Below are 18,981 nucleotides of genomic sequence, written 5' to 3' on the forward strand. Positions count from 1 at the left end.
TTGAGCATAAGCTTTTGTGAGCTACAGCTCACTTCATCGGATGCATTCAGTGGAAAATACATTGGGGAGATTTCTATACACAGAGAACATGAAACAATGGGTGTTACCATACACACTGTAAGGAGAGTGATCAGGTAAAGTGATCAGCAGGAGAGCGGGGGGAGGGAGGGAGGGAGAAACCTTTTAAAGTGATAATCAAGGTGGGCCATTTCCAGCAGTTGACAAGAACCTGTGAGGAACAGTGGTGGGGGGGAATAAACATGGGGAAATAGTTTTACTTTGTGTAATGACCCATCCACTCCCAGCGTTGTTGTCTTCTTCCTCAACTCTCGTCCCCTAATGTCCCTACTCTACATGCGCTACATTGATAACATCTTCATCATCTGGACCAATGGAAAAGAAGACCTTGAGGAATTCCACCATGATTTCAACAATTTCCATCCCACCATCAACCTCAGCCTGGACCAGTCCACACAAGAGATCCACGTCCTGGGCACTACGGTGCTAATAAGTGATGGTCACATAAACACCACCCTATACCGGAAACCAACTGATCGCTTTGCCTACCTACAGGCCTCCAGCTTTCATCCAGACCACACCACACGATCCATTGTCTACAGCCAAACTCTACGATACAACTGCATTTGCTCCAATCCCTCGGACAGAGACAAACACCTACAAGATCTCTATCAAGTGTTCTTACAACTACAATACCCACCTGCTGAAGTGAAGAAACAGATTGACAGAGCCAGAAGAGTACCCAGAAGTTACCTACTACAGGACAGGCCCAACAAAGAAAATAACAGAACGCCACTAGCCATCACCTTCAGCCCCCAACTAAAACCTCTCCAACGCATCATCAAGGATCTACAACCTATCCTGAAGGATGACCCATCACTCTCACAGATCTTGGGAGACAGGCCAGTCCTTGCTTACAGACAGCCCCCCAACCTGAAGCAAATACTCACCAGCCACCACACACCAAAAACACTAACCCAGGACCCTATCCTTGCAACAAAGCCCATTGCTAACTGTGTCCACATATCTATTCAGGGGACACCATCATAGGGCCTAATCACATCAGCCACACTATCAGAGGCTCGTTCACCTGCACATCTACCTATGTGATATATGCCATCATGTGCCAGCAATGCCCCTCTGCCATGTACGTTGGCCAAACTGGACAGTCTCTACGTAAAAGAATAAATGGACACAAATCAGATATCAAGAATTATAACATTCAAAAACCAGTTGGAGAACAAATCAATCTCTCTGGTCACTTGATTATAGACCTAAAAGTGGCAATTCTTCAACAAAAAAAGCTTCAAAAACAGACTCCAACGAGAGACTGCTGAATTGGAATTAATTTGCAAACTGGATACAATTAACTTAAGCTTGAATAAAGACTGGGAGTGGATGGGTCATTACACAAAGTAAAACTATTTCCCAATGTTTATTCTCCCTTCCTCTCCCCCTCCACTGTTCCTCAGATGTTCTTGTCAACTGCTGGAAATGGCCCACCTTGATTATCACTATAAAAGGTTCCCCCTCCACCCACCCCCCGCTCTCCTGCTGGTAATAGCTCACCTTTCCTGATCACTCTTGTTAGAGTCTTTATGGTAACACCCATTGTTTCATGTTCTCTGTGTATATAAATCTCCCCAGTGTATTTTCCACTGATTGCATCCGATGAAGTGAGCTGTAGCTCACAAAAGCTTATGCTCAAATAAATTTGTTAGTCTCTAAGGTACCACAAGTACTCCTTTTCTTTTTGCGGATACAGACTAACACGGCTGCTACTCTGAAACCTGTCATGTGTGTGACAGTAGGTCCTTGTGCCTCTGGAGACCCTGTTTGGGGTGGGTAGTTTTAGCTCCTACCATATTTTGCTCTTTGACCATCTTTGCCTGTGAATCTGTTGCTGACATTTCAATGTGTACCTTAACAACGCAGACGTAACATATTCACTATTAGACTGCTAATGTTTAGCAGAGATGAACACGTTTTCCGACAACTGAAGCGAAGGGCTGACATCAGTCAGTCCGACATCTGCTAAATTCACATGGGGGAAGATAATACAAAAACTAATATGCAAAGAACAGAGCTACACTACAGGTAAATATTGTTTTTTCCATGCCCCACCCAAAGCAGCTAAACCAAAAATAGAGGCATAAAGGACAATGAAAAATTGTCAATTTTAAAGACACAGTAACCTCATTTTCCATTGAGTTATAAAGATGCAGTCTTTCAGTTTACTTCAAGAGTCTGAAATCCACAGGGCTGTATGCTGAACTCACAAGAGTATATCATGGGAGTAACTCCTTTGAAATCAGAGCAGTTAGGATTGTGGAAGTGAGATCACAATCAGGCTCAGGAGTTAAGAGCCGATAACATTTTACAGAATACGGTAAAAGAAACTGCATTGAGTACCTGGCAATATTGAGTTGCTAAGAAGCATAAAAGGTGCAGTAGGCAGCAGAGCTGTGGACTTTGGACCCTTTCATCACACCATCTGCTGCACTGAATGCAAGGCTCTTGCTAGGCAGTTAGTCTGCTCCCAGCTTTCCCATGTGCAGGCAGCACTACCCTGGGGAGTACCACTGCGAGAAGGGCCTTGGCAGACCCAAACTTGGGAGCAGGAAATCAGCAGAGCTCAGGCATTAACAAGTGCACAAAGTAAGGCAGCCCCAAAGGAACTGCTGTGAAACCAATGCCGCAAAATGGCTCGTAGTGGGGATGGAGGGTCAGCCTTAGAAGAGCAGCAAATACCATAGTATTGTCTGGGGAGGGGGAGACCAACTGTCAGAGGGGCCAAGTATCGACAGCCTAAAGGTACATGGTGATTGTGGGAATGTGACTCCGCACATGCCAGTCAGACTTGGCACACTCCTCTGTTTACATGGCTGGTGTGGCCACTTCAGAGCAAGCACTAGGGATCCCACAAGTGAGCAATCTTCCAGGAGCAAGGTGTGCTTGGCATCCAGATGCCACACCTCAGAATTAGCACCTATCCCCCCAAGTGTGATATAGCTAGGGCCCTACCAAAGTCATGATCATGAAAAACCTGTTACGAACCGTGAAATCTGGTCTTTTGTGTGCTTTTACCCTTAACTATACAGATTTAATGGGGGAGACCAGCGTTTCTCAAATTGACCCAAAAGGGAGCTGCAGGGGAGTCGCAAGGTTATTTTACAGGGGTCGCAATATTGCAGCCCTTATTTCTGCACTGCCTTCAGAGCTGGGCATCAAGGAAGTGGCAGCTGTTGACCAGGTGCCCGGCTCTGAAGGCAGCGCCTTGTCAGCAGCAGCGCCGAAGTGTAGCAAAATACCATACCACTCTTATTTCTGTGCTGCTGCCTGCAGAGCTGGGTGGCCAGATAGTGGTAACTGCTGACTGAGGGCCCAGCTCTGCAGGCAGCAGCACAGAAGGGAAGGGTGATAATACCAGGCCATCCTTACTTCTGTGTTGCTGCTGGCGGTGGCTTTGCCTTCAGAGCTGGGCTCCCGGCCAGCAGCTGCCACTCTCCAGCTGCCCAGCTCTGAAGGCAGCATAGCCATCAGCAGCAGCACAGAAGTAAGGGTAGCAGTGCTGCAATCTCCCCTACAATAACCTTGTGGACCCCCCCCAACTCCTTTTTTGGGTCAGGATCCCTACAATTACAACACCGTGAAATTTCAGATTTCAATAGCTGAAATCATGAAATTTACAATTTTAAAATCCTATGACTGTGAATTTGACCAAAATGGACCGTGAATTTGGTAGGGCCCTAGATATAGCAGTGGTGGAGAGATGGGGAGAAGTGGTAGCCAGGGGAGATACACAGAGGCCCCATAGCTGTGGTGGAGCTGAATCACTGGGGCAAGCACCTGCTGCTGCATTGCAACGATCTCTGCTCTAGCTCTGTTTCTCCTTTCAGCTGGTTAATTTTGTGATGTCACTAGAACAGTCTGCAAAGCTGTATGGAGTCTGGCTGTACACCACTCATTCCCCCTCTTGCTGAAAAAGGGTCTGATCCTGCTCTCACTGACGTCAGTGGCAAAACTCCTGTTAGCTTCAGGAGTGCTTCTCAGGGTGAGAGAGGGTGACTGAAATAAGACCAAGAACTCTCTACTTTGCCTTCATCTTTGAGCTTGATTCTCCACTGCAGAAGTTGAGTAACAAGCATAGAGGTCAATTGGAGTGGTCTGCTACAGCAAGGAATCAGCCTTATTTGCGTACAACATATCTACTTTGGCCCACTATTTACCTTAATAAAAATACACATCTCTTTTAAACGAATGGGGAGGATTCCAACGTGGCCATAGAGTGATACTGAATAATGTGAGACATGAGAAGCCTCCTACCTCTTTTTTTCCCCCCAGAACCACAAAATAATTTTACATGTCAATTTACAACAGAACACAGGACTATAAAACTTCTTTATAACCAGGGCAAAAAGCATCTGCACTTCCACAGCAATTATTTATGGCTAATATGAGAGGTAGGGAACTAAATAAATTGCTGGAGAAAAAGTGGAGGAGACAAAGGTCAGCCATTAAGAGAAACTTCTGCTTTTTATATATATCTGCTTTCTATTGTTACTGCTTATGCATTTAATTCATACTCTCCCAAACAATGTGATCAATTCACAACAAAATATGAGTTTTTCCACATGTCCAAATGAAAGAATGCTGAATTCAATCCCCAGAAATATTGACAACATCACTGGTACCTCTATGACCTCAAGTCATCCTTTTCAACCCTTCCTCCAAATCTTTCTTGATACCCACTTGGACATCAGCCTTCAGCAAGGAAAAATGGTCTGTGCTTCAATTCTGTCTCCTCTAACTTCTCAGTGCTTGCTTTCTCTAGCACAACAATAATCAACCATTCTCTGTCCACTGGCATTGTTGCCTGCATCCATACTTTTGGGCTGTGTTTCTCCGAGTTTCCCTGAGCTAAGTAAGGATTGTTAAGCCAGGCCACTGTTTAGATGGGAGAAAATCCATGTGCTGCTGGATTGGGTGCTGTTAATTCAGGAAGTGGGACTCTGCCTGTGAGTCAGTATGAAACCAGTACTCCCGTCCTATGTGGTGTAATATAGCACTGTACTGCTGCAGGACTTCCTTTTTTTAGGTGAAAAGTTAGACTGAAATTCTGATTGTTAGTTTTAACTAAAAATCCAACGGCACTTCTATAGCACTGTGACAGAATGAATAAACAACATCACCTCATGCAAAGTTGTCTCCCCCCAAAGAGGGAAGGAGAGCCAGAGTCTCTGGCCTCGTCTACGCTGCCACTTTACAGCCCTGCAACTTTCTCGCTTAGGGGTGTGAAAAAACACCCCGCTGAGTGCTGCAAGTTTCAGCGCTTAACGTGGCAGTGCTCCAGAGCTGGGAGCTATTCCCCTCATGGAGGTGGGTTTTTTATAGCGCTGGGAAGCTCTCTTCCGGCACTGGTGCCGTGACTACGTAGCTGCCGTGGCAGTATTTTAACGTTGCTAGTGTAGACATGCCCCCTGTGTAGTTCACTGAGAACTTTACTATTGCTCTCAGAGATTCAGGTGATGAATGGCAGTGTACAAACCTCAGGTAAACAGACGACATATAGGAGTTGAGGTGTTATCTCTGGTATCCTGGCTAAATTGTGAGCTGGGTGTGTTTATAATATGACTAAATAATATTCTTCCCATTGTTTCAGTTGTCTGCATTTTAATGGGCTTTATTTGTATCACAGTAGCACCTCAGACCTGAAGCAAGGCAGGGACACTGTACTGTGCATTCTACTGAGAGACCATCCCTCCTCTGAAGAGCTTACCATTGAAATAGGCCAGGGGTGTGTGAGAGGGAAATGAGCAGAGTGACTTGCCCATAATGTCACAGCAGGGCAGTGGCAGAGCCAGGAACAGACCCAAGTGCTCTGTAGACTTTCCCTCCTGTCTTTCTGGCCTTTTGTTTTATGTTCTCCAGGCCATTCCTTGCCTAGCTTCCCCAAGCACAAACGTTTCTCCTTGAAAGGTGACCATTAGACCCTTCTGTACCCCTAGGCTGTGTACTTGTGTGTGCATATGGATACACTAAAAAGAAAAGGAGTACTTGTGGCACCCTAGAGACTAACAAATTTATTAGAGCATAAGCTTTCGTGAGCTACAGCTCACTTCATCGGATGCATTTGGTGGAAATTTTTCCACCAATTTTTCCAAATGCATCCGATGAAGTGAGCTGTAGTTCACGAAAGCTTATGCTCTAATAAATTTGTTAGTCTCTAAGGTGCCACAAGTACTCCTTTTCTTTTTGCGAATACAGACTAACATGGCTGCTACTCTGAAACCTATGGATACACTGTAAGTGGTTGTGAAATACTTTGTGATATTTGTAACAGCAACACTATTCCCAGATAAAAGTATTACTAGTGGAATAGAAAGCAGGCAGAAGAGGCAATGCGGAAATTGTACAAGGGTTGTTTTCAACACTTCTGCCTGTTTGGACCCTCCACTAAAAATTGGCCCCAGGTTCTTAATTTCCAAGAATTCCTCATTGCCTGTGTACCAGAAGGAATATTTGATTTGTATGAATCTACCATGCCTGTCCCATAAGGCACCGCTGCATTTGACTCTGTGCTTACATGAAATGACAAAGCAAGAAGTTAAATGGGACTGTGTCATAAATGGCATAGCAGAAATTCTAATTACAGTAGGTATTGTTAGGTTACTGCTATAAAGCACAGCTGAGCTGCTAAAGAAGAGCTAGGTGCATCTATGTCAGTTGCACTGGTTTCTTAGGAAAGTGCTGTGGCTTTTTTCTCTCGTTCAAAAATCATGTTTCTTTCATTCTAGATCTGTAAGTATGATGACAGCTGAAGTCATGCTTCACAAGCAATGCAAATATTTACTATGATGTCTCTGAAACTCACAGGCTAAGAACATTTTACATAATGAAACATGTAGCTGATTTAATGACTAAGCTGCTAAATATGGGTGTTCCATGACCCAGCCAATGTGTACAAACATTACGTAAAACAGAAGGGTTATAATAGACATTGTCACTTAAAAGACACAGTGCCCCTTTTCCATTGGAATCTCTACAATGGGATGATTGTAGCTCTTGGTGCATTTTCTTTCCAGGTATGCAAATACACCCCTTATGTTAACCTGAAGAATTTTCTGTATTGATCTTGTGAATGATTTGGGTCAAATTTTATTCTTAATTATATTTGTGTAAAGTTACAGTAACCCTTCTGAAATCACTCCAGATTTACACCTGTGTAGTTATGAGCAGAATATGACCTAAGGTAATTTTTATGGTTAGATTATAAGCTCTTTGGAGTGGGAACTGTCTTTTGGTCCTGTGTTTGAACAGCACCTAGCACAATGAGATCCTAGTCCATGACTAGGGTTCCTAGATGTGACTGTAATACAAACAATAATAATATATCAGGCAGTGCAGCAAAGCTAATGACACAACCCCTGTTTAGGTACTCCATGAGGCACACAGCTGAATGTGTCCTGCTTCTAATGGGTTAGATAGTCAACTAGTTTAAACAGTTGCAGCTTTACTGAAGTCAATGGAGCTGTGCCTGTTTACACCAACTGGAGATCTGGCCCAATAAGTGCAAATACCTCTTAATAACATCATGGTTAGGCTAATACTCCTAATTTTCAGAGTGAGGTTTGAATAAAACACATATGCAATTGGTTGAAGCTAGTCAGGATTTCATTGACTACCTGTAGGCCAACCCCTCTTTAAAACAAAACAAATGGTAGGGTCATTTAAACATAAAATTTTCTTCTTTTCAAACACTAATCTCTGAAAGGTCATTGGACAGGATACATGTTTTTAGAATATTTATATGACAACATTAAATCCTGTCATGAAATTTGTCCTGGTCTCAGCTGTCACTTTTATGCTAAAAATCCATTCCCTTTGCTTATCACTATTTAATTGTTATGTATTTCGTTTAACCAATTTTAAAGCAGTAGGAACTCTGTGGGAACCTGAAGTCTAATCCTGAAGTCAATGGGAGTTTTTCATGGGTAAGGACGGCAAGATTATGCCTGTGGTGGTTTTCAAAGGCCTGCAAATCTCGCTGTTCTTTTCTAAAGAGCAATATACACTCAGAACACTGATATGGCCCCACAGCCTTAATAGACCTGGCTGAATTCTGTTATTGGCTCTGCCACGGAATCACTATGTGGCTTTATACTGATCACTTCTGGCCAGAATTTCAAAAGTGGACACCATCTTGGCTGATTATAGGTTTTTGGATGTCCAACTAAGACATCTTGGGCCTGATTTTACTGAGCCCTTCTGAAAATCAGGCCCAAGATGTCTCAAACTGGGCACCTACAAAGTGAACAAAAAATCAGTGTCCAGATTTGAAAATGTAGCTGATAACTCCTCTGTGTACTCAATTTCCCCATTTGTTAAATGTGGGTGACAATAGCTTCCTTTGTAGAACACTTAGAAAACTTGGCCACAGAATGCAATGTAGTGCTAAGTATTATTATTCTCCTCTGCTTTTAATACCTGCTGATAGCAGACGGGACGAGAACACTTTATACAGCTTTTCACAGAAAGATGACAAAAATACCTTCCTTGCACCCATCACCTGTCTGCCAGAACTACTGTAGTTTATAAACTGTAAATCAATAAACACTACTAATTTGTTTGAAGCAACAGGAATCCCCAAGGGACAATATTATGGAAAATAGAGGTAGCATTGTCAAACAAGATGGAGTACTGCATTCCTGTGAAGGGAACATAATGGTGAGTGGATAGTGCATTATCTGAAACAATTATGATGTTTAAGGGAAAACATAGGTAGAAAGACAAGATCTTCAAGACAGAGAGAGAGAAAGAGCTCCGTTTTTGCCTAACATTGTACACTAGAAAAATTCTTCAACAAAAGTGAAAATATGACCCTCCATGATATTGACAAGGTCAGTGAAACCTCATGCCATTCCATGTGTAAGTTAACATGGCTTGCTGTAACTTGCATACCTGATTTCCCAAGTTTTAACTGAAGTATTATAATCACTACTTGCATCCCTCCATTTCTAGATTCTGCTCTGTCTTTAGATTTTTGAAGTCCCCTCCCCACCTCCACCTGCCTCTTATTTATCTTGCAGGTTTTCACAAAGGTGCACCAAATTCTAGAAGGGAGAAAACTGGAATTACATAATTTTAATGGGCAGTCATATCCACTAAACCACAGTTTCACTGAAGTGATTCAAACACTACGCAATTCATAGGAGGCATAAATAAAATCAGTGGTTCCCTAAATCCTCTGTTTTCAGACATAAAGAGTATAGTAACTATTATTTCAAAATACACCCTAATAATTGCTAACATGACCAGTTAGATACAAAAAATTAACTTAAAAATCTTTTTAGGTTTAGGTTTTTATTAGTCAGAAGTAGTTTAAAAAGAAGGTATCTGAGCTGCTTTGGTTTTCTGCTAAGCGGTCTGTGTCTGTCTGGAAAACAATACTGTCCCTGTAACAGGTGAAACATCAACGAGTTTAAATATTTTCAGGACAAAACTATTAGAAAGATTTTTCTAAAAGTTAAAACTAAACAGAGTGCAGTAAATGTCCAGCAAACAATTTCTCTTGAAAGTACAATTAACATTTGGAAGTTTAAAACATAAAAGAGCAAGAACGTTTCCTACCTGCAGCTTTTGTGTTGGTCAGGAAGTGTAGCTCTTTTCTGATTACAATCTCCCATGGCTTAGCTTGGTTTCTGCATTTGAATGTTAAATATGTAAGAATGCCTTGTTTAGCTTGAGAGTTTGCATGACCTCTTAATGAGACACTGTAGTTAGTGTCATTGGGTATGAAGGTATCATGTGACTGTAGATGAAAATAAAATCCTTTAAAGTTTGAATTTAATACTTCCTAGAAGCTGTAACCCTTTACCTGCAAGCTGGATATGAAACTTTACAAACCTTGTTGTTTTATGGTCAGTATAAAAAAAGAAAATGTTATTCCTTTTCTCTGGGTGCGTAACTTGTATAAAAAAACCTCCAAGGCAATTTATGTACCCCCAGACTTTTGCTGCATTTTGAGTATTCTATATATTAGATTCTCCCAAGTCACAAACTAAGCTGACCAGAAAGTTCCCCTCTCAGATCAGGTATTTTTACCTGGCACTGAATTATAGTCACCACCATGTTGGGTGCTGCTGCTGCTGCTCAGATTTCAGTCCTACAGCTGAGAGATATGCCTACAGGGGTGACATCAGACCTGTTCATAAAAGTTATTGGTTTTCTTGGAACAGCTGCCTTCTGGGTGTGGTATTACTTCCAGATAGGATATGAAAGGAGAGTGCTTACTTGTCCCACTTCTAGTTGTAAGAAGGAGGGAGTGCTTAGTTGTAAGAAGAGAGATTTTAGGAGATTCCTGCAGGCAGCCAGGCAAATTAAGTTTTCTCCAGTCACCTCAGTTAAAATACTGATTCTTGATATTCCTAGAGATTGTAGGCTGAGTCTTGGAAGGAACTTGCTGCATCACAACAACATTGTACAATCCCAGCTGGTTGTTTCAGAGCTGTGGGTTCAAAACTGCCCACGTACTTTTCTCTAACCAGATGAGACTTTGGAAATATTCTGCTAAATCCTTTTTATTGGTTTGTTTGTTTTTGTTTTAGGGCTTATGAAAATGGGGCTGATAGTATTGGGTACAGCTACTCTACTGTGCATTGCTATCATGCATTAGAAAATAACAATAGCTATATGTATGGGACTATACAACTTTGCCAGCATACTTCTGATCTGACCAGCAATACCCAGTTACTGCAGTCCTTGTCCTTTCTGTGAGAAGAAAGCACTGATCATGCTAAAAAGTGTGCCACTAAATCCTGATTGCCTTACTCATGTGAAAAGAAAAGGAGTACTTGTGGCACCTTAGAGACTAACAAATTTATTAGAGCATAAGCTTTCGTGAGCTACAGCTCACTTCATCGGATACAGACTAACACGGCTGCTACTCTGAAACCTTACTCATGTGAGGAATCCTATTGACAATTCATGTGTGTAGAGTGTGCAGGAGTTGTCCGATGGTGATTTTTCTGATGTGCATTGGGGATGGTATAGATTTCAGAACATCAGATTCATTTCACTTGTGGCCTCAGTAAACTGGATACAGGGCTTGGAAGATGAAACATTAATGTGTAAAACAACTGCGCCACCTAGCCTCAGTTTCTTACAGCTGCCCTTTCTCTAGCTACATATTCAAAGGCTAAACATAAGATGCCAGTAAACAAATTAACAAAAATTGCTTTGGATGTGCTTAATGTAAATAGAAAAAGGCTTATTTAAAGGCTAAGCATAGCTGAGCTTTCAGACTGCATGCTAACTCCAATAACTTCTACAGTAGCTGTTTGGCACATTTATTTCTTCCTCTTACGTTTTTAGCTTGGTTGAAAATAGACTTAAAGAATCAGGAATGTTTTAAATTAAAAAGCCTGCATTAAACTATGATGAAGGTTCCAACTTCAAGGTTCTGTTGGCAAGGAATCATCAGTCTCTTGCAGGTACCTCTACACTGCAAAAAAACTTCCATGGAAGCAAGTGTCAGAGCCTAGGTCAACTGAACTCCAGCATGCATTATGGGCTAAAAATAGCAGTGTAGATGTTCCCGCTGGGGCTGAAACCTGGGCTCTGAGACTTCCCCCAAGTCAGGTGACCTGAGCTCTGAAAATCGCTGCCGCAAGGTTGTGGGTGTTTTGGAATGTACACTAAGTGACCCTGACTTCACAGAGACAGCCGGTATACTTTGAGATACCCACATTTGTTTGTTACCCCTGCTGCACTAAGGCACATATGGCATGCATATCTCACTTACATTGCTTCCACCTGATTTACACTGGTGTGAGATCAGAATTGGGCCCCATGGGCTTGCTCCTGCTTCCATTTATGTTACTTTGCCTTTGAGTGGGATCAGGATTCAGCCTAGTGAGATGAGCAGGTAACAGGTGACAACCTTCACTATGAGCCAGAGTCTGATCTGAAAGTGATTTCAATGTGGTTATCTGTGGAACAGGGTGGTCAGCATGAGTAAGCATGGGAGGATCTGGACTTACACATGGAATTCCTAGTCTTTATTTAACCTAAAACTTTTGAGCCAGATTGTGGACCCGCTACTCACACTGGTGTGGAGTTGTTCACCCAAGTAGTCCTTCTGAAGTCATTCATGTGAATTAGTGCTTACCAAGATGGTAAGGAGTTCACAATCTGACCCTTCTTGTTCTAATCACTTCTTGTCTTTATTTTACATATGTATATTACATACAAAAAACTGCAAAAAACATACAAAAAATAAAAACTATTATTTTTAAATAAAAAATATTTAAAGAATATTATTATGGTTGCGAAGTCAAGCCCTCAAAAGTTAGGAAATGCCAGAATTAAGGTTACCAGTATAACCTTAATTTAGCCCCTACATGTGTGTATGCATTATGATAAGACTTTAATTATATGATCACATACTGTTTTTTTCCACAGGACCCTGCCTCATTCAGTGCATAGCATAGGTGGTGCTCTCTTAATTCAATATTTTGTTTTCTCCTCATTTGTTCACTGGGTGGTCCCAGGCCTTATTTGCTGCTGTGAAGACAGAATTAATTTCTGTTTCTAATTAATTAATTAATTTCCTTATGGGATTTTCTGCAGCGCTTATCACTATAGTATCTGAGTTCTTCACAAATATTAATTTATTTTCACAACATCCCTGTGAGATGAGAGTGTATTATTATCCCCATTTTACAGATGGGGAACTGAGACACAGCGAGACTTGAAGGAGGGGTGAGCGGATGTATCCACTAATTGTGGGTGTCCAATTTGAGATGCTTAGGACTTGATTTTTCAGAGTACTTAACATTATATAGCACTTTGTATTTTCAATGCACAGCTCCCAGTGATTTCAGTTGCATCTGAGAGTGCTCAGCACTTCTGCTGATCAGACCCTAAGGTTTCAAGTCAGGTACCCAGAAAATGAGTAACACAGAGTTAGTGATCATCAGTGTAAAATTTGGGTTAAACGACTTGCCCAGCATCACATAGGTACTCTGTGGCACAGGCAGGGATAAAATCCAGTTCTATAGGTCAGCATTAAACCGCCTTAACCATGAGACTGTTGTTTCTTTTCCTGCAATCCCCTGCCTCATTTACTACACACTGTTCAAAGAAGATGATCCTGGAGTTTTTCTCGCCGGGGCTGCACTGGGTCTCTGCAGGGGTCATGAGCCTCCTCTTGTGGGAGTGCAGACAGGGCCTGGTCTGCATCTGCAGTTAAGTCCATGCCTTCTGCCTTCAGGTCCTGCAGAGAGTCCTTTATGGTGCAGATAGTCCAGCCTGGAGTATGCTGGTGCACTCTTTTCTCTGCCACCTCTGAGGGCTCTGATACGACCGGCAGCTCTTTTATCTCCACCTGAGAGATCCCCTGAGATCTCTCTGAGCTGCTCGTCTTCTACCAGGACCTCTCAGGACCTGGAAGCTAATTTCTGTGACCAGGTCCATAGCAGCCACCAAGAAGGAGGATCTTCTCAGAGAGCCCCTGCTACACAATCCACACCATAGTGTGCAGGTGATAGAGTTCCCCTTGCTGCACGAGAGATTGGTCCTGGCCGGTGTCACCAGAGTCAGAGACCTCCTGGACTATGATTGGAGGGACTGGGTGGACCCCCCAGCACTTAGCCAGCTCATGGGATTGTTATCCTGTGTGTCCCCTGTTATATGCTCCAGGAGGTGAGGGAAGCCTTGCCTTCTGCTCCTCTTGCTTGTGCGTGTTCTGCAGGAGGGTGCTCCCCACCTATCTCTCACCTCCGGACCTTGTCATTGGTCCCCGGCCCTCTGAACCTTCCTAGCCACCCTGACATGTCCCGTGAACAATATCCAGCCTGTCCACGTCTGAACTGTGCCCGGAGAACATCTGTACGCGCTCGTGCTTCGTACCATCCACTTCCTCTCCCTCGTGTCCCACCCTGACACCAAGTGGCAGGACCTGTGCCACCTGAGGAAGGCAAGGAAACTTAGTGGGCCAGTGTGTACTCCACACTGGTTCCATGGCCCACCGGAGATATCAGTTGGCTCCTTCATGGAACCGTGAGTATGAGCATATACCTGGCACAGTTCACAACTTCCCCGACTCTTGTCCCTTTTGCAGTGAGAGAGACACCCTGGGTCTGTAGGGTGCATCTGGTTGCCGTCCATATTCTGGCTTTTCCAGAACCTCTTACTGAGGTTCTAGCTGCACTTGTTAAAGTCCTGGGACCTCCTTGTCAGCCTCCTCTTGGTGCTGGCCAAGATGGCCATCCATCACACCAAGAATAGGAAGCTGGACGGGCAGGTACTCTGTGACTGGGGCCTATTTTTGTTCCCTTGTTCATAGAATCATAGGATCGGAAGTGACATTGAGTGGTCAACTAGTCCAGTCCCCTGTGCTCAAGGCAGAAATATGTATTCTCTAGACCATCCCTGACAGCTGTTTAGTTACATCTCTGTGCAGAGTTCCCCTGGGCAGTGTCCACTGATTCCTGGGATGCTTTAGAAGAGCACTGGCTTCTCTCCGGGGTTCTCTGCTCAGGTGTTCCCTTCTGATTCCTGGATTTTCTACCTTTGACCTCCCTCCCAATCCTCTTTTCTCCTTTGTTGTACCCTGTAATCAACTGGAGCTTGGACTTAGTGGTTTCTCCCCTTACTTGAAGGGGAGGGCCTTTAATGTGGGTGGGTCTAGATCCTCCCGTTTCCATTACTTCAAATTGTACACACTGTCCATCTTCTCTAATAAATGACACAGACAACAGCCTTCTTCACTGCACAGCCCTGATTCATCCTTACAGCAGTTCCATCTTGTGCACTTTATGAGGCTGGGGTTCTGAGGACATCATAATATGTGATTCTGTAATTAAACATTGTATCATAATACATAGGATAATGGGACAGAATTAAGGTTGCTCAGGCAAACTTTATTCTGGCACTTTCTAACTTTTGAGCGCTTAACTTTGCAATGTTAATGGTGTTCTTTTAGCATAATTGTTTTGTGTATAATTTTCTAGGTTTTTAAAAAAGCAAACTGAAAAAAACCCCAAACACACATTCCGTTATGTGGCATCATATGGACACTCCCACCCACTGTTCATCGGCAGGTTTGGAACTTTTAGATTCATGACACAGACCTCTGCCACTTAACCTAACAGAATAATTGAGAGCAGTGATAGACTGGCATCCTGTAGTCCAGCATTTGAGGGGGATGAGACATTTTGCTGCTGGGATTCACAGATATTTGCTAACGGCAGAGGAACGGTGAGTCTCAGGAACCTTGGGTTCCATTCCAGGCTCTAGAGCAGAGTGTCCTCTAGTGAGCACAGATTCTTCTGCCCCATTTTCCCCAACCTTGACCTCTTTTGCCTCTCCCTTCCAACTCGTCCTTCTCCCACCCTGGCTCCTCATCCCAGTCTCATTCTCTTCATCTGGCCAGGCCCAGTGTCCACTCCTCAGGCTTCTTATCTCAGTCCCATTCTTGTTGCCCAGCAAATCCTAGGTTTGCCCTGCTGCACTGCCCATACCAGTCTTCCCTCATTTCCAGTCCCAGTCTCCTTGTCTAGCCACTCCCTAGTTCCCCCTCCTGACTCCTTATCCAATCTGTCTCTCTCCTCCTTCCTGTCCTCCAGTTGTCCCCGCCTTCCCACCCAGGTTTCCCATCCCCAATGGCTCCCAGTCCCAGTCTTCCCCCACTGGGTTCCCCATCCAATTTTAGTGTGACCTCTTCCCAGCTCCTTGTCCCAATCTCTTTGCTCAGCCAGTGTCAGTTCTCTCATTTGCACCCTGACTTGCATCAGATCTGCCTCCCCACTCTTCCCCATTACCCCATCCACTGGTTATCAGTTCCAGTCTCTTTGCCTAGCCAATCTCAATCTCCCCCCAGCTACTGGCTTTATGGCCCCACTCCCATTTCTCTCCATGGCTCCCAGTTCTAGTCTCCTCCCTCATCCCATCTCCCAGTGCCAGTTTTCCTCCTCCCCCTTGCTTAGCTTCCTGTCCCAATCTCCCCCACAGGCTCCTTGTCCCAATTGATTCCTGCCCCCCAGCCCCCAGCAGCTGTGGCTTTTTTAAATTGGGGAAAACAAGCTATTTTGCCCTAACCTCTTTCTCAGAAACAGCTGAACCATTTTGGCTGAAATTTTCCAAAAAAGATCAGCCTGAGGCAGACACCTGGCGTGGAATATTTCAGCTCAAACAGTTAAAGTTTGGCAAAGTTACAAACAATTGAAAACAGTCTTATAATAGGAAGTGTCGGGCAACCTTAATAATAGGTGGCACTACTAGCCCCTCCTAAAATATATAGACAAAAATGATCTCCACACGGCATCGTCTTCTGGGATGTTGCATTTTAATCTATGCCATAATGCACCTAGAATGCTCATTGAGGCCTCGGTTATGCTCGTCATTGAGGCCCCATTCTGGAACCTTTCACATATACCATCGCTCTAAGCCTGTGAGAAGTTCCATTACAGTCAGTAGGACTTTAAAGTGAAGCATGTACTGAAATGTGGAGGATCAGGGCCTTGGCATGTAAGCCACTTGAGCAGAGACCTACTACTTTTTGTCTGTGTCAAAATAATATCAGTACTAGTGTGTGGCAGGTCATGACAGTGGGATCGGGGCAGAGCTCCTGTATGCAATTCAGGATTGAGGCCTTTGCTTTTAGGTGAATTCAGCACCAAGCTGACACTCCTGGGTAGTAAAGGTCTCTGTTTCATCGCAGTACAGATACTGCATGGCAGCAGCAGGGGAAGCTTTCTGCCGTTGTTCCTAAGAAGATGGCTCAGACGTTTACCTGGAGGGCTCATAACCAAAGGGTTAGTCTCTATGTGCTCTATACTGAGAGGTTGGACATTGTGATTTAGAAACACCTAGCCTGAGACCTTCAATTCATTTCACATGGCCACTAAACTGCAGTAAAATGGTAATGAATGACTTTCAGTGACTACCAAAGTGACCACATTTAAAAGGTTTCAAAGTAGCAGCCATGTTAGTCTGTATTCGCAAAAAGAAAAGGAGTACTTGTGCACCTTAGAGACTAACAAATTTATTTGAGCATAAGCTTTTGTGAACTACAGCTCACTTCATCGATGAACTGAGCTGTAAGGTGCCACAAGTACTTCTTTTCTTTTCACATTTAAAAGGTAATCTAAAGGTGAGAAGCTCTGTATCCCATTACTTCTTTCTTTAGCCACTCAGTACTTTAGAAAGTAGTATTCCAATAATCTTGAATACATTCCTCAGTGGATTATAACAACTTTAAAGTGGGTCACATTTGCAGTCTAAATACTTGACAGTGATTCTTGATAACGAATCCTTCATTTGAACTATCCAGAGGGCCTTGCACACATTTTGGTTTGATTACCTGAAAAATGGTGTATCAAAAATCAAGCTGGCATTGCTCGATACAGAGACTCAGAAAAGTATATCAAAGAAAGGCCCTTTCAGAATGGTGCCCTTTCTCTCTGCTAACATGCAACCTGAATAATTGCTGAACAGGCTTTATTCAGAATTTTAATAACTTGAGTTATTTATTATTTCCATTATGGTAATGCCCAACGGCCCCAGTGGGGATTGCAGTCCCTTTGTGTTGTGTGTTGCACAAACACTAGATGTCATGATCCCTACTCCAAAGATCTTACAATCTAATTTAAGATAATGGTTAAAATTCTGTGCTTTAAGCCAGCTTTGTGCCCTTGTTATTTTGGAAGCAGTTCACAGTGTATATTAGAGCAGAGGTGCGCCAATTTACAACAGCCTCCTGAGGGCTGCCTGTAGGCTGCTCTGCAGTTTGGAGCAGCCCACAGTACCCATAGCAAGTCCGCCCAATATGTCCTCTCCACGTGGGCTTGGGAAGGAGGGCAGCATAGGGCCTTGCCAGTGCTGAGCCCCAGCATCTCTAGGCTTGGCACTTCTGGGCTTGCTGCATCAGTTATGGATGTAAAAAAATTACTTGATCCCCGGCACCTCTTTCATTACAAATGAAGCATTGTGCTGTACTAGGGGAATGAGAGTGCAGAGGTCTTATGCTGAAGGCATTTCAAACTTGTGCTTTCCTAGGCTGGAGTAATTTTCTGCAAACTGGTTTGCCATGCCTTTCAGTGCTGTGATAGGGAGGCCCATTGGTCCCAATTGGCAAAGGATTCACTGTTCATTACGAGCTACTCCTGTCTCAGTCCTGATAGACTCACTATACCTAATACACCACTTTCATGGTATTTATCCATAAAGGGTAGCATGTGAGGTTCCACTGAAAGCCTGTAACCTGTCGATATTCATAAACATTGTAATGTGTGTGTATGGGTAATATTTAAGGAATAGTGTGACTATACTGAAAATTATGCCATTATGGTCTTGGAATGAAATTTGGTCACCAGGGAATCATATGTCTTGGCAATGGCCCATTCACATGGGAGGGAGTTTTCACCCCTCTCTTGCTAGCTGATTATTTCATTTATTGCTCAATTGCACCCTTGCACCAACTCAGAAAAGTCAATGGGAAAACCATCAAACTACAAACATGAAAACCACTTGGCAGTGAACAGGAATGATCTGAGAACTTTGGGGTGAGAAACTACTGTATTAGATAGGGAAGGTAACTCTTAATAAGTTTAGGCCGTAGTTCACATTTTATGATTTTATTTTATATGTAACCATTTGTTTCCATCACTCACCCTGTAGTTCACATTTCCATCACTTAGGCCGTAGTTCATATTTTATGATTTTATATTATATGTAATCATTTGTTTCCATTACTCATCACTCACTCACTTCTATTTAAAGCTCAATTTTTTTTCTTAAATTTTCTTTTGTTTTATTATAATTACTATAAGTGCTGTGTGTCACACAGGAATGGTGATTTAAGGTAAAATTGGTAAACGGGAGTACACCATTCCTTTGGGAACAAGGGATCTGGGATTTTTGTGGGTATCCAGTGATGTGGGGCTAGTTATCACAGGGGAT

The 18,981-nt window shown here is 43.2% G+C and overlaps 1 protein-coding gene and 1 long non-coding RNA gene across 6 annotated transcripts in view; one reads left to right on the top strand and one right to left on the bottom strand.

Moving 5' to 3' along the window:
- The window catches only part of C4H4orf19 (chromosome 4 C4orf19 homolog), a 64,474-nt gene extending 54,319 nt beyond the window's left edge, over positions 1-10,155 (bottom strand). For 2 of the 5 annotated variants that reach the window (XR_006281130.1, XR_006281131.1), the window contains exon 1: positions 9,649-10,155. The gene's annotated coding sequence lies outside the window, so the exon portion shown is untranslated. The remainder of the gene's footprint in view (positions 1-9,648) is intronic. The other 3 variants (XM_038399951.2, XM_038399945.2, XM_043513974.1) reach the window with 3 other exon arrangements.
- On the top strand, positions 1,402-18,695 carry LOC122460071. Its single transcript, XR_006281134.1, has 4 exons — positions 1,402-1,412; positions 13,874-13,876; positions 16,644-16,650; positions 18,576-18,695. It is a non-coding gene; the product is annotated as an uncharacterized LOC122460071 (long non-coding RNA).
- Positions 18,696-18,981: the final 286 nt, after the last annotated feature.

Source organism: Dermochelys coriacea, chromosome 4 (genome assembly GCF_009764565.3).
Source record: "Dermochelys coriacea isolate rDerCor1 chromosome 4, rDerCor1.pri.v4, whole genome shotgun sequence".
Lineage (NCBI taxonomy): Eukaryota > Metazoa > Chordata > Testudines > Dermochelyidae > Dermochelys > Dermochelys coriacea.